Source organism: Mustela lutreola, chromosome 4 (assembly GCF_030435805.1).
Source record: "Mustela lutreola isolate mMusLut2 chromosome 4, mMusLut2.pri, whole genome shotgun sequence".
Lineage (NCBI taxonomy): Eukaryota > Metazoa > Chordata > Mammalia > Carnivora > Mustelidae > Mustela > Mustela lutreola.
Window position 1 is genome coordinate 5,554,391 of NC_081293.1, and position 27,585 is coordinate 5,581,975.

At 45.1% G+C, this 27,585-nt stretch overlaps 1 protein-coding gene across 5 annotated transcripts in view; it reads left to right on the plus strand.

Annotated features, from left to right (window-relative positions):
• The window catches only part of C4H10orf90 (chromosome 4 C10orf90 homolog), a 203,537-nt gene that overhangs the window by 85,859 nt on the left and 90,093 nt on the right, over positions 1-27,585 (plus strand). The gene's annotated exons all lie outside the window — the stretch shown is intronic.

Consider the following 27,585-nt stretch of genomic DNA (forward strand, 5'->3'; position numbering starts at 1 on the left):
CTCTCCCTCCGTCGCTCCTCCTCTCTGTGCCCACTGAGTCCTCCCCACTGTCCAGCCAGCTCTTCAGAGACGCCAGCCCTGCTCTCACCCACCGGAGCTGTCCTGTATCCTGTACTTCAGCCCCTTGGGATTTCCATCCTGGAACTTTCGAAACTTAAAAGTAATTCTTAGGTTTTCCCCCATCCTTTTTTCTTTCCTTCTTGCCTCCTGAAGGGCATGGATTCAGTCCAATTTCATCGCTCTTCTATCTTAGCACAGAGCGCAACGCCTGACACACAGGGGCCCTCAATTAATATTAGTTGAATTAAAAAAAAATAATGAACAACATCAATTGTTGGCTTGCTATCTTTCAAGCACAGATACTCCATTTGATCCGCTCAGTAAGCCCGTCACGTAGGTATTATGATCATGAATATTTAAAAGGTAAAGAAACCAGACCCAAGTGGGTAAAATAATCTCCCCGAGGTCATGCTTGTGTGAGTGCAGGAGCCGGCGTGGGAGCCTGGTTCTGGGCTGCCTGTCCGTCCTGCGTCCGGCTGACAGGGTCACCACTCGCAGGCTATTGAGGGAATGACTGATAATGACCACTGAGAAGTTTGATAAGACATAGAGACGCGAGAAGGGAAATGGACTTCGATGTGGATATTGAGCTGGTGGGAGGCGCGGAGGGGCGATACTCATCCTCACCAGCACCTTTGTCAAGGTCACGGCCACAGTGTGGCGTCAGCCGCCCCTGCGTGCTGGATGGGGCTGTTGTCCACAAGGCTGGATTTGCTCAGTTCCAAACAACAAGGGGAGCTGGGGGGACCAGTGTCTGGAGCTTTTAGGGAGGAATGTGACCACAGGGCCACATCAAAGGCTGCCGGGGCTCTGCTTCTCTCCGGAATGGAGAGTGCTGGTGTGAGGAGGGCTCCTTTCTCATCCCTTTGTTTTCTGTTTCCAATTTGTCCAAATGACAAGGAGCTTTGAAGTGCCTTCAACAGGCCCAGTGCAGGGCCTGGGAGCCCTGAGTGGCGAGAAGTTTCCCCTTTCGCTGGAAACATGCTAGCTTTCCAGATGCTAATACAGAAAGACGTTTTTTATTTTTATTTTTACTTTTTTTTAGAAAGACATTTTTTTTTAAAGCAGAGATTGGGGCTCCTACAAGGGCCCTGTTTTTAGGGAGAGTGACAGTAAATGGATTGATTTACTTAGTTTGGAAGATGTCTACATCTTTCGTATGTGTGTTTGTGTGGGTATGTGTGAAGACATATATATATTTTATATAAATATTTTACATTTTATGTATTTATATATTATATATACTATATGTTTATATAAATATATTATATAAATATATATTTTAAGCATATATATATATATATATATATATTTTAAACCTTGAGTCAAGAGTCTTATTTCTAAATTTATTATGGAGTCAACACAAGGATGTCTTTGCTTTGATATTGAATTGGGTGACTTGGTGGGGGGTGAGGGCAAGTGAAGGCCCCTTCACAGTCATGCCACACGCAAGTGGGAGGTGGAGAAAAGGAAGAACAAAGCCACTCTGCGTGCCAGCGTGGATGAGGAACGAGGCTGGCCATTCCTAGTGAGATGGGGGAGGTTGCTATGGTTTCCATCAGCTGACTCAGCTGACTTTTCCAGGCTGCAAAAGGCAGGCCCTGTCTTTCCAAATGTATCTAGAAGGTCTTTCAAGCAGAGTTGAGGGTGAGGGGCAGCTGGTGGTACACACCTAGATTGGGCAGCTTTCTGTGTCAGACCCTCCTGCCATGGGGCCGTTCTGGTCCATCCCCTCATTCTTCAGTGGGTAGTTACGTGGTTTGGGGTCAGGAATGTGGCCTCTGCTTTTGTCTCACATTCAGCCCCGGCTCTTTCTGTCTGGGGCCGTTGACAGAGTCACTTACACCGTGGGCAGTGGTGGTCCTCACCCCGTACCGGACTCACTGGGGGCCTGGGAGATGAGATGCAGTGACATTCTCAATTCTTGGCCTAGCCCCGCCCCTTGGCCAGTGCCTGGGGAGGTGGCTGTTGGGGGGTCATTATTCTTTTCCTGCTTCTTAACATTGTCTGTGGCTGACATGTTCTGGGACGTTGGGAGAGTCCCTTTTGGGACCACAGTGTGCTGAGCAAGGGTGGGGAGGTTCATTTGAACAACAAGGTCTGTGTATAGTGAGCGGGCATTGGCGGGTACCTGGGACAGAAGCCCTGGTGGGACTCAGTCTCCCTGCTGCCGGGACTAGCCTGGGCCCCTCTGAGAGCCAGGCTTCTTGCACACTGACGGTCTTAAGGTTGATTGTTGGCTTGTGATTGGGACGGAGGGAGGGACTCTGTCCCTGCTGCCACCCCATGGAGGCCACACTTGCTGCCTGGGAGGCCTTGGCCTTTAGGACCCGCATCTGGTCACCAATTTCTTGTTGGGCACAGGGTTGCTTACAAAGGCCAAACGACAGTAAAATGGTCAGTTTGGAAAGGAATGTCACTGCTGACACTGGGTGATGTGTTTCCAGATTCCTTCTGGGCTTGGGGCTCTGCAGACCTGGCGACTCAGAGCCATGTCCTCACAGCCGCCGGAGCAGCGAGCCATCGGTCTCCACCACAGGTCTCCACCAGAGCCAGTGGGCCTCGTCTGGAGACAGTCTGGGTTGCCAGACCTAGGATGGATGGAGTGGGTGGGTGGAGGCCAGAGATGATGCTGGGTACCCCACAGAGTGTAGGATGGCCCCCCACAGCGAAGGCTCTGGCCCAGAGGTCAGCAGTGCTGGGCTGGAGAAAGCCTGTTCTAAGTTCTGCTCCTGGCTGGAGGGTAAGTCACGTGAAGGCAGGGACTGTGTCTGGCTGATCCTCAGCACGTGTCAGCAGAACGAATGATGCTGGTACGTATCCTAGTGTGTTTGCCGCGGCAGCGGCTTCTCTGCTCTGTGGACCAAATAGTGTCACTGCAGGCAAGTGCGCAAAGTCTGGGCTGAGTTTTTTCTGTTCTGCGCTCACAGATCGCTCAGCAATGCAGGCTCCCCTCCCCACAGCCCCCCTGCCGCACCCATTAAAGTGTCCTGAGCCACACTGACTCCTCATAGCAGTGCTCTAAGGAACTGGGATTGTCCGCCTTGTACAGATGGGGAAATGGGTTCAGGAGGTCGGAACTCTTCTGTCCACAGCTGGACATCTAGTGAGCATGAAAACCTACATTTGGGCCTATGTGGCTCCCAGTCAAAATTCCGGTGAAGCCAAGGCAGGACTTTACCTGTGCTGCCTTGGCTGGTTTGACTGTTCATTTGGAGTGAAGGCTGGGGCCTCGGGGCCTGTTCTGCCACAGGGTGGATGGTGGATATGGGGGTACGTGGAGGACATGCCATGGACCAGAGTCTGCCTCTCTGGCCACGTATGGCCATGTTGCTGGCTGAGCTCCGGCATGTGGGGCAGTGCCCGGACAGGTGCAGTGGTCTACTGGGTCAGTCTTTCCCAACAACCGGGGAGAAGGAAGGAGTCACCCTGAGCTATAGCTCTTGTCTCTTTGTGTGGTGCAAACGCTCCCATCATGGCCAGTTTCAAAGCATCAACGTGATGCCACGGGACCTAGAGTCAGGAAGAGGTGCAGACGCTGCCTCTCACGTGTGCTCCGGCGCACCCCTGCACGTGGCCAGGAGGAGTGAGCTGCGTCAGACACCCGCCTCACTGGAGGCTCCGTTTCCACTAAGGGAGGAAATGCAGCCTCACACTGGCAGATGGCATGACGTGCATTTGGTAGATTGCAGAAGGAGGGGTGTTCCTGCACTGCCCTGGGTGGGGGGCTCCGGCAGCTCTGTTCCCTGGGTGTTACTGACGCTCACATGGGTTAGGGGGCTCTCCGCGGCAGGCTCTGGCCACATTGGCTGTAACCACGCACAGATTCCCATTAAAGCTGAAGGTGACTTCGCAGGGGAAGGGACAGCAGCCACTGACAGCTCCTGCGAATGGCTCTCTGCCCCTTTGACAGGTGCGGCGTGTGCATGTCAGCAAGGTCACTTGGCCCACCCAGGGTGGCTCAGGCATTCCCGTCTGGTGTGTCTGGGGCTGTTCTGTCTCATGCAGAAACCAAAAGTGTTCTCTTGAGAAGACTGTCTCCCATGGTTCCAATCCTGGGCTAACGCTTTGGGCTTCTGGAAGAAGAATGCGCGGAGCATGAGTTAAAGGTGTCCCTCCCGAGAGCTCCCGGCTGTCCAGTTTTCCTACGGTTGTGCTGGGGGCGGGGAAGGCAGTGGCCAGGCACACCCCTCAGAATCCAGCAAGCTGTGGCCACCAACAGAGCAAACAGTGGGGGGAAGGGCCTCCTTCCCTCCCTGCCTCTGGGCCCCCCAGGGCTGTGCTCTGGGCAGTGCTGGCAAGAGTGGCTCTGCCCTCCCTGCTTCTTCTCCTGGGCAACCTGTCCTACTCAGAGTGGGCGAAGCCAGCCAGCACCGCCGCTGGGGGGCGCCTCTCTGGCTCTTCCCCTGCCAGGAACTCAAGCTGCCTCCCAGGCCTGAGGTCCTTCATGACTGTCCCTGATTGCTGGGACTTTCCAGGGCACAGCTTTCACCCTCCTCATTCAGCTCTCAGTGGGAGTTTCCTTCTCACTTAACTTCCAAATTTACACCTCTCTGGTCTCTTATCTGGAGGTGTTGATGGGTGCTTAGCGGGCCCCTGCGGGAGCCTGGGAGGGGGCCGGCTCCCCGCATCCTGCCCCAGCCTCTCCCCCTGCCCCGTCTCCCCCTGCTCTCCGCGACCAGGCATTGTTTCTCCCAGACTGTCCCTGTTTACTTTGCAGCTGCGGTTCCAGAAGGTGACATTTGTCAGTCACAGCAAGCCTCATTGCCCTGCACCCACTGGGCGGTTCTCCGCAGCGCAGAGCGGCAGGCAGAGCGCGAACGTTTGCCTTTCTGGTTTTCCTGCGGCACCACCGGCACTGCCCCCCGCCCCCCGCCCCCGGCCCCCGGGCCAAGAGCACATTTTAATGAACCGGGCAGGGCAGCGTGGGGGAGTGAGATGCCGCAGGATCACACCCCCGCTCCCTGGCCGGCCACTCTCACACCTCCCGGTGAGCTGGTCCAGCCTCACACGTGTTTGATGAGATCCGGTGAACTGTCGTCGGGATTCCGTGAGCCGAAGCCGGCGGTGCTGCCGGTACGATTAATTAGAGGGTGAGGCCCGTATTTTGGAACCGGGGCAGGCTATGAATTGTTCTTCGGGCACTTATCATAGTCTTTCTTCCACATCTCCCATTTTTTTTCCCCAGCCGTTCTGCTATCTTTGACTACATACATTGACTCAATTTTTGTCCACTCCGAACACGTCTTTGAGAGCAGCGAGGGTAAAACCCAGTAGATCACGCTGGTGTCCTAAATTATCAGCAGGAGTTTCATTTACTCCAGAGGGCTGGAGGGATGCATTTTCCATGCAGACTTTGGACCATGGGTACAGTCCTCGTACAGGACCCGTGGATACTGTTCTAGAAAATTATTCTGCCTGTGCCTTTAAGCTCTCTGAGCTAAGAACTTTTTTTTTTTTTTTTTTTAATTCTTAAATGGTGGGAAAAAAAATAAAAGACATATTTTGCGGCATGTGAAAATGATACGAAACTCACATCTCAGTGTCCATAAAGTGTTAGCAGAACACAATGTTAGGTCCATTTGCTTTCATATTGTCTGCGGCCCCAGGTCTGTAGTAGGGGCAGAGTTGAATGGTTGTACCAACGACTGTGTGGCCTGCAAAGCCTTTGATCTTTACTCTCTGGCCCTAAGCAGAAATCATTTGCTGGCCCAGGTATGGAAGAACAGGTGCCTCAGTGGGCCTGGTCAAAGACCTGTTGTGCTGGTCTCTTATTCAGTGATAAGCTGCATTTTTGGTGTTGTCCGTGAGGTTACTCTGGTTTGAGACTCTGGCGCTCCAGTGTCACTGAAGGCCTTAGCAAGTCAGAGCCCAACATGGGAAGGCCACGTGACTGTGCCCATTAAAGCAAAGTTGAGAGGCCTCCAGCCAGGCATTGAGAGCACTGGCGGCTTATTATTTGCCATTTATCACTGTGCCTTGAACGTTCAGCAAAGTGAAAAATAGTTTGCCCATGAACTAAAGTGGAAAATTAATTTCAGTTTTCCTCCTGTTACACGTAAATGCAGAAATTAAAAATGAAGGCTCTACTCACGGGCATGTTTTCATCTTGGGCCGAGTCTCCCCCACCTTGTCGGGGGGGCCCTTGCTTCTTTCATTCAGAGAGTAATTCTTACTGGCCAGTGAGGACTGTCCAGTGAGAAGGAAAAAGTGATCTTTTATGTGTGGCTTTTTTTTTTTTTTTTTTTAAGATTTTATTTGTTTATTTGACAGAGACACAACAAGAGAGGAAACACAAGCTGGGGGAGTGAGAGAGGGAGAAGCAGGCTTCCCGTTGAGCAGGGAGCCCGACACAGAGCTTGATCCCCAGGACCCCGGGATCATGATCTGAGCCGAAGGCAGATGCTTAATGGCTGAGCCACCCAGGCGCTCCTGTGTGGCTTTGTTCAAGAATGTTTGGGGAAACAAATGGAGTGGTAGTGTAGAAATATGACATTTATTGTTAAGAGCAAATTCCGAAACTTGACCTTCAGGCAGCCTAACTTCATATAAGCTGCTGTCATGAGAAGATCAGAAAAGAACCAAGAACATTTTGTTTTTTTTTTTTTTTTACGACTTTGTTTATTTATTTGAAAGACAGCAAGCATGAGTAGGGGAAGGGCAGAGAGAGGGAGAAACAGACATCCTACTGAGCGGGGAGCCTGGTACAGGATTTGATCCCAGGACCCCGGGATCATGACCTGAGCCAAAGGCAGATGCTTAACTGACTGACCCACCCAGGCACACTGAAAAGAACCAAGAACTTTACAATCCAAATATCATGTAGTTCTTCGGTTTCTTACTTCACCTGGTTTGTCAAGTGGGGATAACACACGGCTGCATTTCCCCTGAAATTGCTGAAGGTCTAATTTCAGTCAGATTCCCACCACTTATTTTGAGTATTACTCTAAGAAAAGTATCTCTGACTTGCTTACTCAAGGAAATCAGCTCTAGATTATGCTGTTGGGTTAAATATCCTAACTTTGCCAGTTGGCATCAGGTGGGAGCACGGTAAGCCTTGTTGGTGGGTTGGGTGGTCGGTTGGTTTGTTTTCTTAAGCCAGTGGGCTGGTGCTGAGGTACAGAAGAGAGGATTCACTGCGCCTTGTGCCCACCTTCAGATCAGTCCCACCAGCCCTGAGTGAGGGTGACGGTTACAAACTCCCAAGGTTCTGGGCAGAAGGCGGTGGTGGAGGTGGTGGAGGGGACCTGCCGCCGTGCCAGGGTGGGCGGCGTTCCCTTGCTGCCCTCGGTTCTGTTCCCGTGGCAAGTCTGAGCAGCATAGCGAGAGGCATGGTGCAAGCACGGGACGTTCCCATGTTGACTGAGCAGTGACAGTGGACAGTGATGGCCATTGGCAGAAGGGATATCAACTGTCCGTGTCCAAGCTTGGCCGTAGGGGGCCCGTTGATGTAGGGACAAAGCCTCGGGTGGATTCCACCCCTCCAGGATGGATACTCATGATAATAGAGCATCGGGAAATGATGGAAATCTCTTTATTGGTTACTTAAAAAATTCAAGGAAGCAAATAAATCAGGAGTGATTTTTCAAAATATTTAGCAAGCGTTGGGCACAGGCGCTGATGTATAAGAATTAATGTGGTTGGAGAGTATGGGTCCAGGTGTACCACGGAGTAGGGGCCAGGTATCAGTGGCATTTATCATTTTTAGAAAAATCTCCAAATAAATGACCAAATAAAAGTATTTCTGGTGCAGACAGATGAATTTCAGTTATGTAGAAATTTCACTGTTCGAGAGGGCCACGTGTCCTGATAATGCAGGGTCTCTGTGGGCACGTGGCCCTCATGTACCCTCGGGTGTGGGTTGAGCTGGGTCCTGGGGAGTCAAGGTACAGGGCACAGCCCCGGGCGCCCGGCTCTGTGCGAGCAGGGATCAGTGTGGGCAGCTGGGGGAGGCGACAGGAAGGGTGCCAAGGGTCACCGGGTGGGGGACCCCGCTGGGACGGAGTGAGGGGTTAGAGAAGGTGGCCCGTGGTGGCTCAGAGGGCTAGTGGCCAGCACTGGCTGGGCAGGGAAGAAGAAACTGTAGGAAAAGTGAGGGGTGTGCAGCCCGTCTGGAGAATTTCAACAGCAACTCATGGTGGATGTGGTGGGCGAGCGGCAGCGGGCCAGGTGGGCAGAGATCGCGTTACAAGGAGTCTCATACGTCATACTTCAACGTTTGGATTTCATCCCAAAGACAATGAGAAGTCGCTGAAGGATTTCTAAGGCGGAGGGGATGGTTTGATAAGGCTCAGGTTTCTGTTTTAGGAAGGTACTTCTGGCAATGAAACAGGGGGCAGGAGCCCAGTAATGCAGCTGGTAAAGTAATACAAGCACGAGAGGATGGAAACCTGACCCGGGATATTATCAGTTGGGGATTAATAAAAGTGGATTGAACTCGGGCAGAGCAAGGAGAAGGCTGGGCAGACACATCACCTCAGACCAGGTTGAAAGGGGATGGGTTCCTGATATGAAAAAAAGCGGGTTAAGCGAGGCATCTGGGGGCGCTAGGAGAAGCAGACCCCAGGCCTGGCCATCGGCTGGGGGGTTGGAGGATGGTTCTAAGTTCCAACACCGCTGTTCCCCGCGAGAGAGCTTGGAAGAAGGAGGCGTGGGAGAAGTCCCGAGGAGCTGCCTCCCCGAGCTGATCTTTGTTCCTTGTCTGATGGTGAAAGTCAGGCCTGTTGGATGTAGGAAATCTGGAAAGAGAAAACCCAAAGTGAGGGGAGCAGCAAATCGGTTGGAACTACATGTGTCAACAGGGGCAAATCTCAAAATATTGAGCAAAAAAGCAAGTTCTGGCTTGATAGAACACTGTCCACATACATTCGACAACATTCGAAACAAAACCACACTTTGCTGAAAGAATCATACATTTGTAGGAGCCTACGTCCTGGGAAGGCTGTGCATCAGCAGTTTATCCGAGAAGGGGGTGTAACTGGGGAAAGATATAATTACAGAAAAGACATCAACTCTTTTGATAACATTTATTTCTTTAGCGGTCGTATGTCATTGTACAATTTATTATTCATCATACCCCTATGTGTCTGAAATATATCACAATTTTTTAAAGGCATCAAAAGCCCATCACCCCCGTCCATCCTTTTAATATATTCCTAGGAATAATACAGCACTCCTTTCTCTCTCTCTCTCTCTCTCTCTCAATCTCGTTTTTTTTTTTTTTTTAAAGATTTTATTTATTTGACAGAGTGAGAGAGCACAAGCTAGGAGAACAGTAGAGGGAGAGGGAGAATCAGGCTCCCTGCTCAGAGCTTGATCCCATAACCCTGGGATCATGACCTAAGCTGAAGGCAGATACTTAACCATCCGAGCCACACGAGGTGCTCCCTGCACTCCTCTCCTATCCAGAGCCTCCACAGAGATGTCCAGGTGCTATGGCCCTGCCTGCCCACCTCAAGGTCAGGGTTTCTGGCTTGTGCACAGGTGCCCTGTCTGGGGTCACAGGTGGGGTGCACCAGTGCGCCCATCCATGGTATTTGACCATCTCGGCTTCTTCAGGATCTCTCATGCTCTTCTTTTTAGATTACATGATAGGTTGAAGAAATGGGGTGTCTGAGTTGCCACAAGTGGTTAAGAATCCACAATCCATGATTCAGCCCACTGAGAATGACCTTGAAGACCACCTTTCCCCTTAAAGGGTTGTCCTGGCCCTGGCAGAGAAAACACACCGTCCGAGGGCCCAGTCCTGCCATTAACAGCATGCCGCCGGTGCGTTGTGCTCAGCTGGTGTTCCGTAGACTGGCTTCTAAATTGGATTTCATTTTCAAGACCAGGGTGAAATGAAGAAATAATTTCACATACTGTACATTTATTGAAATCATATCAAAATAAGCAATGAAGGAAAATTTCTCTTGGTAATATAATTTCAAGGATCATTTCATGAGTTTGCAGCTAGGAAAATATTGAGGTGTGATAACCACGAGGAGAAACCGTCCTCGGTCTATTTAGAGCATAAACGAAGACGATGGGGTCACCTGGTTCCCTCTGCTGAGTCCGTGCAAAGTGTCGCCTTCCAGTCCCTGCTTCCTCCATTTTGGTATATCTTTGCTACCTGCAGTTGATTTTTTTGGGTTGTTTTTTGTTTGTAATCTTCCATATCACGAGTCAAGTATCATCTCTTTATCATGCTAGGGGACCTGAAATGATTATTATTGTCACTTTGGCCCATGTATTGCTTTGACTAAGTGCCAGGTGGCCAGCTGGTTTTGATCATATCAGAAAGCAAAGATTCATTTATGATCCGATGCAGGCTGAGCCAGACATTTTTCACCAATTTGGGTTAACCTGAGGACGACTCACTTCACAAATTTACAGGCATTCACCAAAATTGTATAATTTCACAGGAGTTTTATGGCAGGTTAAAATGTGAAATTGACTCAGGCACAGGCAGAGTGATATCTTTGTGAAATGTAATCATTTCTCTCTAAGAGTGAGCAACTTCTGAAGTGAGCTAGCTGCTGAGGTAGAGAGAGACTCCTATCAGCTCGCTTCCCTCGCCGCCTCTCTGTGATGCTGATTTCACTGACGCTGACCCAAGTGTGAATTTGAAGGGTCTGATGAGCTTATTTTTAACAGCGTAGGATGCGACCGGTAAGCTAATGTGTCAGTCTCCTCCAGTTTCGTTTCTGCAAAGCTGCTGTTTGGCTACTGCTGAATTTTATATTTCATTTATCATTCGTCCTCTCCCTCCTATCCCCAAGCCCAACCTGTTTATCCTGTACACATTCAAGGTTAACTCAAAGTCGGGTAGTGAATTAGTAAGAAATGAAAGGCTGAGAGCTAGGTGGGACGGGCTGTCACCACCCCAAGCTTCCTTCTTTAATTTCTGGTTCTGAGGCGGAGTTCCAGGGTCTTGCACAGATGATGCCACTCTGGAGAGGTTGCTTCTCTTGTGTGGGACACAATCAGACTGTCTTCCCCGAAGGAAAGGGACAGTCAGCGGGAGATTTGCCAGTATTTTAAGACTCCCGAGGCAGGCAAGCACTGTGACCAGTGCTGCTGCTGTTCCCAGCTTCTTACATGCCTCTGATAATCAGAGTCTGCTTCCCTGTCTTCATGCCTGCTTGATTGTGCCCCACGTTTTGCTGACTGTCTCAGCGAGGTGCAATCAGCAGGAGTAGTCATTTACAATAAAGGTGTCTGACTTTCCTGCACACTTCGCGAGACGACAGGGAAAATGGAAGTAGTTCAAAATCTGCGATGTTAAAGCTTAAAACATACTGTATTGTTCCGGCAGTGTTTCTGAAGAAAACTGGTAGCAGGGAACGGGGCTGGGGAGGAATCTCTCATTATGACAGTAAATTAACAGTAATTTTATGTCAATACATTTTTGGGTGGTTACAATGTGTCTTGCACTGTACCGTGTGGAATTTCATCATTATGTTTAACGGGCTGTCACAGACACGGAGCAGAGCGCACAGAGGCTAGGTGTGCAGCGTGCTCTATTTTTACATGTTTGTCTGCTCCTATAACCACCGCCCGCCGCACGATAGAACACGTCCAGCAAGTCAGAATCTCCTTCACGTTCCCTCCACAGCCACACATACCCCCTCCATACCTGCCTCGCCAAGCCACTATTCTGTCTTCCATTGCAATAGATTTCTTTTGTCCATTGAACTTGATGGAAAGGGAGTCAGGCATCCTCTGCCTTGGTATCTGGCTTCTTTTGCTTGATAAATGTATGTCTGAGATTTATCCACACCCTAGTGTGTTTCAGTGTCTTCGTAGTGTTGCCTTTAACAGCTACATAGTGTTCTATTATATGAATGGACCAGTGTTTATTTATCTGCTCTATTGTTGGTAGACATTGGGTTGTTTCCAGTGTTTGGCTGTTACCAACAAATCTGCCACAAGCATTCCTGTCCGTGCCTCTAGTGGACATGTGACGTGTTCAGCCATTTCTCTGTGATATATACCTAGAGGTGGAATGGTTGCCTCATAGGTCGGCATAGGATTTTGTTTATTTGTTTAGCTTTGTGGATAACATCCACCAGTTTTTCCAAGTGCCTCAATCGTTGATCCACATATTAGTCATAGGTGGGGGCTGTGGTCGCTCCACCATCTTCATTAACACTTGGTGCTGTCAAACATTTACATTTTAGCTTTCAGCGATGTTTTCCTAGTTTAGTTGTTCTGATGACTGATGGTGTTGAGCACCTATTCATAGGTTTGCTATTCCTCCTTTTTGAAGTACCTTTTGACGAACATACTAGAATGTGGATAAATCGCAGACAATGCCAAAGTTCCTTGCCCAATTTAAAAAAAATTGTGTCTTCTGTCTTTTCCTTTTTGGTTTGTAGGAGCTCTTTATATATCTAGCACAGACACATGTGTATATAGACATCTTTTCTCCATCTGTGGCTTGATTTTTTCATTCGCTTAATGGTGTCTTTTAGTGAAGTTCCTGATTTTTCTGAAGTCCAGTGTATCCATCTTTTCCTTTAAAATCAGAGTTTTTTGTACCTTTTTGTTTTGTTTTGTTTTGGTTTTTTGTACCTTTTTAAAGAAAATTTTGCCTGCCCCAAAGTCATGAAGGTATTTTCCTATGTTTTCTTCTTGAAGCATTATAGTTTGATCTTTCTTTTTTTGGCTTACAATTTATGTGGAATTGATTTGTGTTTATGGTGTGAAGCAGGGGTCAAGATTTGCTTGCTTCCCCTCCCCCAAACTGGTGTCCATTTGGCCTGAACCATGTTGGAAATATTTTCTTCCTTCTCGTACATGCAGTAGTATAGTATCCTCTTCTACACCTAGCTGTGCAACAAGAGTATAAGCCTTAGAGCCTCACTCTCTCTGCCTTTGCAAACACATGCCACATTTCTTTTCATGCTGGGTAAATGGTCTGGAAAGTGGGCAGGGAATGCCACTTAATCAGCCTGCAGGGCTAGTGGATTGCGTCACATCTCAGATGAGTGTCCTTTACCACAGTGTCTCTTGGCAGGGGTCAGTCCAGACTCAGGTCAAAGAAGACCAGGAGATTTCTCAACATGGGAGAAGTGAACAATGGTGCGTCCTGAGGAAGAATCTGGATAACTGGGTTCCACCCTTACAAAGTGACATCTGGGTCGAGGACCAGTTGTGCAGGAAGACTTCCCGGACTAAACATGCCCAGTTCTACCGCAACTCTGTGTCCTCAGGTTTTATGAAGGAAGGTCCTGGACCAATGTAGAGATGTCAGGATGGAGCCTTCCATCCTCTGGCTTTAACAGAGACAAAGGCAGACTGCGTTCAGTGCTGCCATCAGTACCCCGAGGCACTTGGAGGTAATCAAGGGGAGCCCTTCATTTAACAAATATTTACTGAGTGTGTACTGTGTGTTTCCAGGGACTGGCAGTGAGCAAAAGGGATGGGAGTCCCTATTCCCAAGGAGCTTATGTTCAGAGAAGAATAATATTATAAAGGTGCTTCAGGCAGATGTACTGAGAGCTGCTTTCCTTCAAAGATGAGTTGACCTCCAGCAAATTCCTTCTCTCCTCTGCCAAGCTTCTCCACTCTCAGACATTTGAGAACCCAGTATTTCCAGGCTGTAACCATAGGCATCTTTCAATCCCTTACCTATTTTCTAGTAATTTCCACCTTATCTCCACTTGATGTGCCTTGGAAGGGTGGTGGGTCCTCTCTTGTTCTAGTGGATGAATTCAGGTGTAGGCATTGCTGTTTGTGCTTATCCCACTGACCAAGTGACTCACATCATCATTCTGGAGACCTTTTCAAAACTGCCTTCAGCAAGAGTACAAGCCTCTCCTTATTAATAAGGAAATCAATTTTGGACTTAATTCTCCAAATCCCTGGTTTCTCTTCTTCTGGGCCTTTCTCCAGTGGACATTATATCTAATGATCTCAAATGCGTCCTGTGGCCCAAGATAGGAATTTAGACAAGTTGTGCCCGGTGTAGGAATCTTATGCTCCTTGGATCTGCTGAGATACAGTAGGTTGCATTTAACAAGGTTGTTTCCATTCTCTTACTGATTTTCAGTTTTTCTGTCACTTTTCCCCCCCACATCCCCCCTACAGTACTTTATTCCACGAATTCAGTCCAACATGCATTTATGATGTATTTACTGCATGACAGATGTAATATGTACTGGAGGAAAAATGACTGAATAGGACTCAGTACTTTGTGCAAGGAGTTTTCAGCCTACTGCTGGAGGAACTCCTGTATCATGAACTATTGCACGAACAAAACGGAATAAACCCGCATAGAGGTGCTGATGGCAGTAGAAGCATTTACTAGTTATTAAGCATTTATCATGCATGAAACACTCCATTTGCATGTTGCAAATATTCTCTTTAACTTCAGGGCAACCCTTCAAAGTAGATTTAATTATCCCTCTTTTACGGAATAGAGGCTTGGAGGGGATGAATGACACACTCAAGGTTTTGCAGCTGGCATATGAAGATCAAAGACTTAAATCCAGGACCACCTGGCTGCAAGGCTGGCTCTGCCCACCCCTTCCCGCCCCTGACCCCAAGAGGGAGAAAACAGAGGAGAACCAGATGAATTCTCATTTAAGGAAAGTCAGTGATATCGGAGATGTTTTTCATCGAAATTTTTTTTTACTTGGAAATATTTGGAGGTGCTCACATAGTTTTAAGAAATAATACAGACATGCCATGTAGCTTTTACCCTACTTCCCCCGATAGTAACAGCTTACACAACTACAGCACCTGGGTGGCTCAGTCGTATAAGCCTCAGACTCTTGATCTGGGCTCAGGTCCTGATCTCAGGTCTCTATCTCAGAGTTATGGCCCCACATTGGGCTCCACGCTGGGTGTGAAGCATAGTTTAAAAAAAAAAAAAGTAACAAAACAAAACAAAACAAAAAACAACCGACAGTGCAATCACAACTAGTATGATGAGGTTGATACAAGTCAAAACACAGAACATTCCCACCCCGTAAGGACGGGAGGACTTTTATAGCCCCGCCCACTTCCCTCTTGATCCCGCCCCTCCTTAATCCCTGGCACACACTTACCCGTTCTTCATTTCTGTCATCTTGTTGTGCCAAGAACGTTATATAAATGAAATCAAACAGCATGCAGGGACTGGCTTGGGGACTGGCTTTTGCACTCAGCATAATTAACTCTTCAGAGACTCATTCAGGGCTTCCATGTGTAAATAGTTCATTCCTTTTTAATGCTGAGTAGTATCCCATGACATAGAGGTTCTACAATTTGCTTTACTGTTTGCTCATTGAAGAACATGTAGATTTTTCCCAGTTTAGGGGCCATTATAAATAAAGCTGCTGGAAACGTTCATGTACAGTCATTTGTGTGTGTGAACACACGTCTTCATTGTTCTGGGATGAGAGCCCAGGAGAGCAATGGCGTGTTGTTTGGTGCTTGCATGTCTGGCTTTTCAAAACACTGCCAAACTGTTTTCCAGAGTGGCTGCACCGTTTCCCATTCTCACCAGCTAACGTATGGGTGATGTAGCTTTTCTGTTTCCTTGCCAGCCTTTGGTGTTGTCCCTGTGTTTTCATTTTAGCCATTCCAATAGACAGAGAGGGATGTCTCACTGTGGTTTTCATTTGCATTTCTGTGATGGATAGTGAAGTGGAGCATCTTCTTGCATGATTATTTGCCGTCTGTATATGATCATTGGTGAAATATATCTTCATGCCTTTTGACCATTTTCTAATTGGATGTTTGTTTGTCTTACTGCTGAGTTTGACAGTTTTTTAAATATATTCTGGGTACTAGCCCTTTGTTGGATATGTGGTTTGCAAATGTTTTCTCTCATTCTGTAGCTTGCCTTTTCATCCTCTGAATAAGGTCTTTGCAGTGAAAAAAAATCTTAATTTTGATGGGGTCTGGTTGGTCAGTTTTTCCTTAATGGCTCATTCTTTTAGTTCAAGTCTAAGAAATCTTTGCCTAGCCCTAGATCCTACAGAGATCCTCTTACTTTGTTTTTCCTGTAGTACTTATAGTTCAAATTTTCCATTTAATTCATACCCCATTTTGAGTTAATTTTTATATAAGCTGTGGGACTTAGTTCAAGGACAATTTTTCAACCTTTTAGTGTCCAATTGCTTCTGCATCATTTGTTTTAAAAGATATCTTTCTTCCACTGAATTGCTTTTGCACCTTTATCAAAATCAGTTGGACATATCTGTGTGGGTCATTCTACTCCATTGTTACAGGTGTCCAACAATCTGCTAGGACCACCTGGTCTTGATTATTGAAGGTGTATCATAAATCTTAAAATCAGGTAGATTGATCTCTGCCAGTTTATTCTCCCTTTAAAAAATAATTTTAGCTACTCCAGATCCTTTATATTTCCACATAAATTTTATGATCATTTTGTCCGTATTTATAAAAAATCTTGCGAGAATTTTGATAGAAATTGTGTTAAACCTGCATATCACTTAGGGAGAACTCACGTCTTTACTATATTGAATCTTTCAATCCATGAACATGGGATGTCTTCCCATTTCTTTATATTTTAATTCCTTTTGTTCATGCTGTGCCATTTTTAATGCAAAAGTCCTGTGCATATTCTATTAGATTCCCACCTCGTATTTTATTTTTTGGAACAATTATAGTGCATGATATCATAATCGAACTTTTGACATCCATGTGTTCACTGGTACTGTATATAAACACAATTGATTTTTATCTGTTTATGTTGTCTCCTGCAGCCTTGTTGAACTTACGAGTTCTAGGAAATTTTTTGGAGACATTTGGGGGTATATTCCATGTAGACAGCGATATATCATATAAGAATAAGGACACTTTATTTCTTTCTTCCCAGTCTGGTTTTTGGAGTAGGGTAATACTAGCTTTATATAATAATGGGAAGTATTCTCTTTTCTGGATGGAATTGTGTAGAATTGATGCTAATTCTTCCTTAAATGTTTGGTAGAATTCTCAAGTGAAACCATCTGGGCCTGGGAATTTGGGGGAGCAGAGGGTTTTTAAAAAGATATTATTTATTTATTTGACACAGAGAGAGAGCAGAAGCAGGGGAGCAGCAGGCAGAGGGAGAAGCAGGCCCTCTTCTCAGCAGAGAACCCAATGTGGGAATTGATCCCAGGGCCCTGAAATCATGACCTGAGCTGGAGGCAGATGCTTAACCCACTGAGCCACCCAGGCGCCGCAGGGGAGCAGAGGTTTTAATTATATATTTCATCTTCTTGATTGCTATCAGGCTAGTCAAATTATATATTTCATATTGGGTGAGTTGTGGTAGTTTGTGTTTTTAGGGAATTGGTCTATTTTATCTCAGTTGTCAGATTTATGTGCATAGTTATTGGTAGTATTTACTTACTTCCTTTTTAATGTCTATAAGGTCTGTAGTGATATTCATTCCTGTTATAGTAATCTGTTTCTTCTCTTTTTCCTTATTAGAAGTTTGTCAACTTTATTTATACTTAGCTCTGTTCTATTGATTTTCTCTATTGTTTCTCTGTTTTTGATTTCATTGATTTGTTTCACCTTTATAATCCCCTCCTTCTGCCTCCTCTGGGATTACCTGGCTCTTCTGTTTCTAGCTGCTTGAGGTGGAAGCTTAGGTTGCCCATGTGAAACTTTGCCTCTTCTGCATTGTTTGCAGTTAGTATTAGACACGCATTGCTGGAACTATGTCTCACAAATGGTGGTACATTGTATTTTTGTTTTCATTCTGTTCACTTTTTTATTTCCTTTGAGATGTCCTCTTTGACTCATTGATTACTTAGAAGTACGTTGCTTAGTTTCCAAGCGTTTGGAGATTTTCCTATTATTGATTTCTCATCTGATTTCACCGTAGTCAAAAAACACTCAGTACGATTTCAACTCTTAAATCCATTGATGGTTGTGTTATGGTTCAGGATATGGTGTGTTCTGGTATGTTCCATGGCCACTTGGAAATAATGCATATTCTGCTGTAGTTGGGTGTGGTGTTTTATTTTATTTATTTATTTTTTTTTTAAGATTTTTTTTTATTTATCTGACAGAGATCACAAGTAGGCAGAGAGGCAAGCAGAGAGAGAGGAGGAAGCAGGCTCCCCGCAGAGCAGAGAGCCCGATGTGGGGCTCGATCCCAGGACCCTGGGATCATGACCTGAGCCGAAGGCAGAGGCTTAACCCACTGAGCCACCCAGGTGCCCCGGGTGTGGTGTTTTATAAATGTTGATCAGATCCTGCTGGTTCATGGTGGTGGTAGGTTCTTCTCTGTCTGTGCTGGTTTTGTGCCTATCTCTTCTATCAACAGCTGAGAAAACGGTGTTAAAATTCTCTAAGTATAATTTCAGATTTGTCTGATTAATCCTTTCAGTTCTATCCGTCTCCGCTTCCCATGTTTTCAACTCTGTTGTGCGAGACATGCTCAGTTCTGATTCCCATGTCTTCTTGGTAGACTGACTCTTTTACCATTATGTATTGTTCCTCTCTTACCCTGGTAATTTCCTTTGCTCTGAAGTCTACTTTGTCTGATATTAATATAGCTACTTCTGCTTTCCTTTGATTAATGTTTCCATTCTTTTACTTTCAACCTGCCTATATTGCTGTATTTAAAGTGAGTTTTTTGTGATAGCAAATGGTTGGGTCATATTTTATAAACGAACATGTCTTCTCCTTTGTGTATTGAGACCACTTGCATTTAATGTAATTATAGATAAGTTGGGGCTTAAGTCAACCCTTTCATTTGTAGCATTCTGCTTTTTCTCTCCGTTTTTCATTTCTCTGTTCTCTAGTTTCTTTTCCTGCCTTCCCATGGCTTGCCTGAACAATTTTTATAATTTCATTATGATTTAATGATTATGTTTTTCAGTATATCTTTGTATAGATTTTTTACAGGTTATTCCAGGGGTGAGATAACAGATGTAAAACTCTAGGCATCACATTACATACATACATGATATATACACACATAACATAAATATATATCATGCATGTACTATAAATGTATGTACGACATCATGTATATATACTATTTACATAAACATACACGAGATATAGACCATAATATACGTGCATGATATATAGAACACATCATATATTTATGTGTATATTTATGTATTTATACATCTCATGTATGTATGTAATGCAAAATGTACAAATTAAAAGACAAAAGCTTGTGGATTAGATTATAAATCGTGACCCAGCCATTTGCTAGCTCCATGAAACTCACTTTAAATACAGCAATCGAAGCAGGTTGAATGTAAAAGGATGGAAACAGGGGTGTCTGGGTGGCTCAGTCGGTTAAGCATCTGCCTTCAATTCAGGTCACGATCCCAGAGTCCTGGGATCGAGCCCCGCTTCTGGCTCCCTGCTCAGTGGGGATCCTGCTTCTCCCACTCCCCCTACTTGTGTTCCCTCTCTTGTTGTCTCTCTCTGTCAAATAAATAAAATCTTCTTTAAAAAAAAGAATGGAAACAGATATATCATACAAACATCAATTGAAGGAAAGCAGGAATAGTTATATTAATTATATATATATATAATAATACTTGAACTAGTATATATAAACAAGTATATATATATACTTGAACTAGCAAAATGATGACAAGAAACTCTGATTATATATATATATATATAATTTAAAAAATATATTAAAACTCTGATTTTATATATATAAAACCTATTTTATATATATATAAAACCTATTATATATATATATATAAAATCAGAGTTTCTTGTCATCATTTTGCTAGTTCAAGTGAAGTACAGAAACTCTACCTCCCTGTACCTTCTTTTCCCTTCCCCCATTTATAGTACAGTGATCTAAAATACTTCCTCTATGCACATTTAAAACCATAGACAGCGTTGTGATTTTGCTTCGATCATTAAACATAACTCACAAAATTCAGGAGGGGAAGAAAACCTTTTCTGTTTATCTATACTTTTGCTCATTGTGCTCTTGCTTCCTTCCTGATATTCCAGTTTTTTTCTTTTATCTCTTCCTTTCCATTTGGAGAGAACTACCTTTAGCATTCTCTTAGGGTAAATCTGCTGGCCACAGATTCTCCTAGTTTTTTCTTTTTTCTATCTGACTTCCCCTTCATTTCTGAATGATATTTTCCCAAGGTGTAGGATTCTGGGTTGAAATTTCTTCTTCTTTTCCTCCCCTTCCCCCTCCTCCTCTTCCTCTTCCTCTTCTTCTTCTTCTTCTTCTTCTTTTTAAAGCAGTTGAGAAATATTGTATCATTTCTTCTGGCCTCTGTGGTTTCTGGAATTGCAGTAAATGTACTTGCCAAAGGGAGAAAGAGAGAGAGACAGTGCTGTTTAAACATTGTGACAAGTTTCTGCCCCCAGGTCTTGGGATCCCAGGCAATGGAGAGATTCAGCTTGTAATAATCATAGCACATTGGTAAGAGTAAGTGGCTACTTTTAAAGGTTTCTTTATCAGTAACCATAAAGATTGAGGCACTGTTGTCATTCACTTGGCCAGGTGTAGAGGTCATGATGCCTTCCTTTACATAATAAAAGGTAAGAGACAAGGAATAAATTAAGTCCACAGAGACAGTTGAACCAGGAGTTGGGGTATTAAAAAACCCACCATAGCTAGTACATTTTGTACCCAAATGGTAGTTTATGGGAGATTTTTACTGTGCTCAATGTGATCCCGGGTCCCGTAGGTCCCGTGGGTTCTTGGAGGGGGGGCGGTGCTGGCTCTGGATGAAAGAGGTCAGAGGGCTGGGGTATGACGAGGTGGAAGAAGGTAGAAATGTCGTGGTCCTCCTCCGTGATGTGGCGGGAGGGTGGGGGTGAAGGTATCTTGTGCTTGACTTCAGCTAGGCTGTGAGTCACTTTCAGACAGAGGATAACAGGCACGATGTCTTTTAAATAATGGGTTGGCATTTATCTCTTCTAGAAATGAATGTAGTGTTTAGAAGTCATTTGCCCTTGTCAGATATGGGAAATCTAGCCTAGAAATTGTCTTCAAAATCCATCACCCTGCCAGTGCTGATCAGGAAGGAGGGAAAGATACTGAAATCACCAGACAATCAAAGGTCCTCTGCTCTTCTGGCCATGCCTGCTGTGGGATCAATAGGGCAAGGCAGGGGCATTCCACCGTCTGGGAAAGAATGGGTTTCAGAGGAGCTCTCCCAGGCCATGCTTTATGCCATTATTCACTCCCCTCAGTCAGGGAAAATCAATTCTGCTCTCACGTTGCCTGGTGTCTCTGTACTTTCCCTTCCCTGATTCCATCATTCCCTTTACATTCATTTAAGATAATCTTTCTAAAAGCTCCACTGACAAAGGGGAGGTGCCAAATGTCACAAATTCTGTTGACTTTTCAGGGGGAAATGAAGATGAAACTCAGTGTGCTTTCTTGGGAGAGATGGGTCTTGTGATTTACTTTTGTTAAGCGAGGCGTATGTGCCGCCATGCACGGAATGACAAGGGTTATTCGAAATGATGACCCCCAGCAGGGGAATGTGGTATGGATAGAAGATTGGGGCGGACTCCTGGAGGCAGATGACTGACAGGCTGGGGATGGGAAATTGACTCACATCCAACAGGGGGTTTTGCTGGACCCAAAGAACAAAGCAGATTGTTTTCCTACGACATCCACAGCCACGGTCTATGAGCACCTTCGGATGCCCGGTTTCAGACCCGCCAGGGCAAGTGCAGGCCACTTGCTGGGGCCCCTGGGCTAGGTTCATCCCACAGATTTGGTTGGGCCCCAGAGGGTCTTGTTGTTTACTTTGAATATTTAAAAAGAAATGGGAGGTTTGAAAAAATTCAGGCATAGAGTTTCTCTTTAAAAACTGGGTTGGGCGACCCAGTCCTGTGCTTCCAAACGGCTGAAGTGAAGGGCACTCAGCCCTGAGGGGAGGGCCTCGGGTTAGCCCAGCCCCACCCAGCCTGCCGTGTTCTGTTGGCCTGTCGTCTCTGGATGCTGGGTCAGGACCGAGGGAGAGAAGACAGGGTTGAGGCTCGAGGCAGCAACTCACTCAGTCCCACGGGGAAGGTCAAAGTGACACCAGGTTTTGGAGTGTCCTCTACCACTTTCATTTGAAAAAGGATTTTCCTGAAAGTAATAGCACTGCTAATGAAAATCAATTTTTCTTTCCAACAGTTTATTTTCTGGAGAACAAACACAGGGAATTCTTAAACACGTGTGCTAATGCTAGATAGCACAGGTGTGGAGAAATGAAATCCGTGGCCACCAGGGAAAACCATGTTCATGTTGGTCAGTATCAGGAAGTGGGTTCATAGCCAACTTTCAAACAGAGAGAATGGACCTACCCTCTGTGTGGTCAGCCTGCCCGCAGTGCTCCTGCTCTATTTCCCACTGTACCTGGACCCGCAGCTGCCGGAGCCCTCATCACACCCTATGCTGTACAGTTGTGATCTACCTCCCCTTCCAGAATGTCAACCCCTTGACTGCCTAGAAACACCCCCCATTTACTGCATGCTGAAGATATGCCAGCTACGGCGCTGGGCTCCTTATCTGAATTAACTCCACATGTCTTCTCGGTGACCCTTTGAGCGTGTGTCGTATCCCCATTTTTCAGATGAAGGCACCAAAATGCGGGGACAATTTATTATTCACCTGCAGGAAGAGCTGGCAAGTTTGAATATTTACAGATTTGTTGAAGTGTGTCTAAGCAGTGTAGCACTTGAATGATTCAATTTTTATTGCAACTACTTTACGGAACTACATAGTATACATTACCGTGTAAATGACGTATTTGTACATTCTTATTGCTGTGCCGAGTTGTTTACACAAATCACATATATGTAATTTCTGGGTGATTTAAGGGATGTTCAAGGGCAATTTGAGACCAAATGGTGCTTCTGTTTTTTTTTTTCTTGGAGGCTCTCAGTAAAACCAACAGCACCCATTTGCCAGATTTTTTTGCTTCATTTTTTCAAACAACTAAACATCAGTGAACGTACACATCTTTCTTGAGACACATGTGAAACTGAATTTCATTAGTGAAACTGATGGGTCACAAGGTATATACATTTTAAAGTTTGATAGATATTTCCAAATTTCCCTCCCCAGAATGCTCTACTGGTTTACATTGGAGACAAATGTGTAGACAGAACCCACTTTCCCACACCCTAACACTGGATTTTTATAGATGTGTGTATGTATGTGTATGGGCGCGTTTGCCAAACTAAGAAAAAGATAAAGTATCTTGCTTTAGCTAGGTGAAATCCACATGACAAAAAATTAACCATTTTGAAATGTACATGGCAGCAGCATTTGGGGCATTCGTGATGTTATACAATCAACACCCCTGGCCAGTTCCAAAGCATTTCATCACACCGACTGAACACCCTGGACCCCTTTAGCCACTTCCTACTCATGCCTCCCCCCACAGTTCCTAGCTACTGCTAATCTGCTTTTCATCTTTGTAGGCTGATCTATTCTGGACATTTCTTATGAAGAGCATCAGATAATATACGGTCATTTATGTGTCAGGCTTCTTTTGCCCGGCTTGATGTCTTTATAGTTCATGCATGTGGTGGCTTGTGTCATGGCCTCACTCCTTTTGCAGCGGAATCTTTTCCAGGGCATGTATGTGCATGCAGATACAACCCATGGTATGACATAGAACTGCTTGTGGATGCATTCATTTGTGGATGGGCATTTGCATTGTTTCCACCTTCTGACTGTTGTGACTAGGATTGATACAAACATTTGCGTACAAGTATTTGGCTTTTTTCAATTCTTTGGCTTTTTTCAATTCTTTTGTGTGTATGTATATACATGTATATACATATGCGTGTACATATATGACAAGATGATCAAATGCTAATTATATTTGACTTTTTGAAGAACCACCAAGCTGTTTTCCATAGCAGCTGTACCATTTTGCATTCTCACTAGCCACGCAGGGAAGTTTTCTACTTCTTCCCGTCCTCACCAGTACATGTTACTTTCTGGGTTTTTGGGGGTGTGTTTGTCTTGTTTTGTTTTGTTTTATATTTGATTATAGCCATCTTTGTGGGTATAAAGTGGTGTCTTATTGTGGTTTTGATTTGCATTTCCCTCATGGGTGATAACGTTGAGATTCTTCTCATGTGCTTGTTGGCCATCGTGTAGCTTCTTTGGAGAAATAGCTATTCTACTTCTTTGGCCATTTTAAATTGGGTTGTTTGTCTTTTTGTTGATGAGTCGTAGAGTACTTTATATATGCAGGATTCTGGATTTATCAGATATATGATCTGCAAACATTTTGTTCCATTCTGTAGATTGTCTTTCTGCTTTCTTGATAATATCCTATAATGTATAAGGTATTATTTTATTCTATTAAATGTTGTTTTAATTTATACTTTCCAATTGCTCAAAAGCTCCAGAATCTTTTTAATGGGATATTATCCCATTGTATTTATTTTTCTGTGAAATCCATGTTCAAATCATTTACTTACTTTTATAAAGTATGTTCTTCTAATATCATCCTGGAAGTTACTTTTATATCCTGTGTATTTTTCCTTTTAATGATTTCTTTCAGTCTGTTGCTTGTCATTTAATTTTGCATGTAATAGCATTTGTCATATAAAAGTTACTCATTATTTCATACTTCAGTTGTTAATCTTTTACAGCCTCCAGGTATTTTGTCTTCTTTAAGAAGAATTCTAGTATTATACAAATTTTAATTCATTTTGTGAGTGGCTTTAAATAGGGCCATGAGATTATTTTATCCTTAAATGGGTTACCAATACCAATCCTATTCCCCTTGATAGGTAACGTCTCATTGATAGTAAACTCCGCAATGCACATGGGTGTCTTACTCTCTGTTCTATTTCATTGCTCTATCCATCTTTTCCTTAGCTGGGACCACACTGTCTGAATTGTAAGTTTTGCTACGTATTATGGCAATATCGCACTCTTATATTCTTATATTCTCAAAATTGACCTGAGTGCGCTTATGTATTCTCTCTCCCACATACATTTAGGAATCACGTTTTCAATTTTTTATTTAATCTTTTACTTATTTATGGTCCGTTTTGGTTTTAGATTAAGTTTGGAATTTATAAATGAATTCGGGCGGAACTGACTTTACAATTTTGACTTCTTCATCCAGAGATGCGGCATGCTCCCCCGTCCACTTGGCCTTTCTTTTGTTTCCTTCAATATAACTTCATGATTTCCTTGGTGTAAGCATAGCAGATTTCTTGTTAGATGCATTCCAGGGTGTTTCATAATTTCCTTGCCATCTTTAATTTTTTTCTTCTGATGATTTGTAAATAATTTTTGCTGCTCTTTGTGAAAATAGTTGCTCTTGGAAGAAGGTTTTGATGGTTCTTTAACCACTCAGCTCTGCCAGTGGTTCTGACCATTACAGCTTAGACCCCAGGGTTCCCAGGTAGACCATCACATCGTCTGAAGTCACGAGAGTTTTGTCTCTTCCAGGCCAATTGGTCTCTTCCTTCCGGATCTTACTGTGTCAGCGGCACTCCTGTGATCTGGGGAATGCTGGCTTTATTCCCAGCAACCAGGGTTTTCTTATTTGGGACTTCATATTTTATCACAAGAAATCTCATTATTTTTTTTTAAGTGCAAAAAACCAAGAAGTCCTCTGATATGTTTAATAAGCATCAGCTGGGAAATTTTAATTTATAAGCTTTTCCAAATATAGTGGTTTAGACATTTTGCCCATTTTATAAAAACCACAAAATAAGCATTATATTTCTTTTGCTTCATGAAAACATTTTAATCAGATTTTGATATTTGATCATTTCATGTATGCCGCATTTATGGAGTGAATTTATATCTGTAGCATTTGGCTGAAGGTTTGTGTGACTGAAGAATCACTAAGTGGCATTTATTTATATGATTTGGCCCTTTAAATAATGTGGTAGATGGAGATGGCTTCTTTGATGGGGAACCTTTGTCAGGTTATAAGATGCTACTGCAGAGATTCCCACTAACCATAAAGATATTTCCACACCTCCCCCCACCATGGGTTTAGTTTTCCTGAACATCGTGATCTTGCTTATGATACCAATTTGCCTTCACTTGCCTGCGGTGATTTTAGCCTCTCTTTGTCGTGGAGCAGAGCCCTACGTGGGTTTTTACTCTGTGCATGGAAGTTTGCCTTCCCTGCTAAATGCATGTGTTGCAGACGTGAAAAATACCTTGTTAAATGCCTCCTGCTTTGCCATTGTGGTGGGAAGGTCCCTCTGCACTGCCTTGCCCAGCGCTATGACTTCAAGTCCCCCCCCAGGCTCATTCTCTCCAAGGCTCTTGAGACACAGAGGTTTAATAAACTTCAAAGCTAACTTTGCTCCAGGCTCAGCTTGCTGCAGCAGAAATCTCTTGCCCATCAGCCAAGGACCAGTTCCTGGCTTGAGCTCAGCTGGCAAAATGCCTCCCGTCGACATGTTAAATATTTCATAGCACCTTGGTTTTCGGGTTTCCCTGCCCTGGTTATCAGTCAGCTTTGCTGTTAGGTACTTCTGGGGGAAGCCCCTCACTGCGGGGTGAAGGAAGCCACCCCTAGAATGAGCAGAGGGAGACCAGCAAGGGGGTTAGCAGCGTGGTCTTTGGAGGACCTGACGTGACTGTGAATTTCAGCTCCTGCTCTTGGGAGCTGTGGGTGTCAAGTCACACCATCTTGCTGAGCCATGGTTTCCTTGGGTGCTAACCATGGTGAATCATACGTGGGGAGCTGTAGGGGAGGCTCCGTGAGAGAGGGAGTGACACCTGCAGCAACATATCACACGTAGGGAACGGCAGTGTGGGTTTTCTGCGCCCCCCAAACAAAGGACTGCACATCGGGTGGCTTAGACAGCAGAAGCGTGTTGCTTCTCAGCTCTGGAGACCTGAAGTCCAAAATCACAGTGTCCTCCGCAGGGTTGGTTCCTTCTGAATCCGTTCCGTCTTTCTCGTCCTCACTTCTGGGGGGATGCTGGCCACCTCTGATGTTCCTTGTCTTGTTCATGCATCACCCTCCCCTCTGTCTTCGTCTGCACGTGGCCTTCTCTCTGTGAGCGCATCTGTAAGGACACTCACCATATGGGATCAGGGCTCCCCCGCGAATGACCTCATTTCAGCCCAACCACCTTAGGACCTCCAACATGTGAATTTTGGGGAGACACGGTTTAACCCATGACCATATTCAATAAATCATTTTGATTTCAAGATTTCCAATACCAAATCGAAACCCAGAGAATTACCTCCAGCTGAGAGAGACTGCAGGTTCTCTGCTGGGCCATGCAATTTCTTGAGCATCCAGAGAACTCTTTAGACAGAAAAAAGTAAGTTCTGTTGAACTGAGCTGCAGGAGACCCTAAGTGGGAAAGAATCTGAGGATCTTCATCTCGGAGGGAAACAACTAGGGAAGCTCAGACGCGGGGCTCTTTTGCCCTCTGCATCGCTGTATGGGAAAGCCCCTTGGGTGGAAAGAGGGGGTGCTCCCTTGCCTAGTGCTTTGCTTTGGCAGCTGCAGGCAAGACCTGTGTCCTGTTAAAGATGTTCAGTTGTCACAAGACCCAGGTAACTGGCAGGAGTTTGGGGGGGGGGGCGGGGTTGCTAGGCAACAGCTTCCTCCCTCTGTGGGGAGGCCACGAAGCATCTCA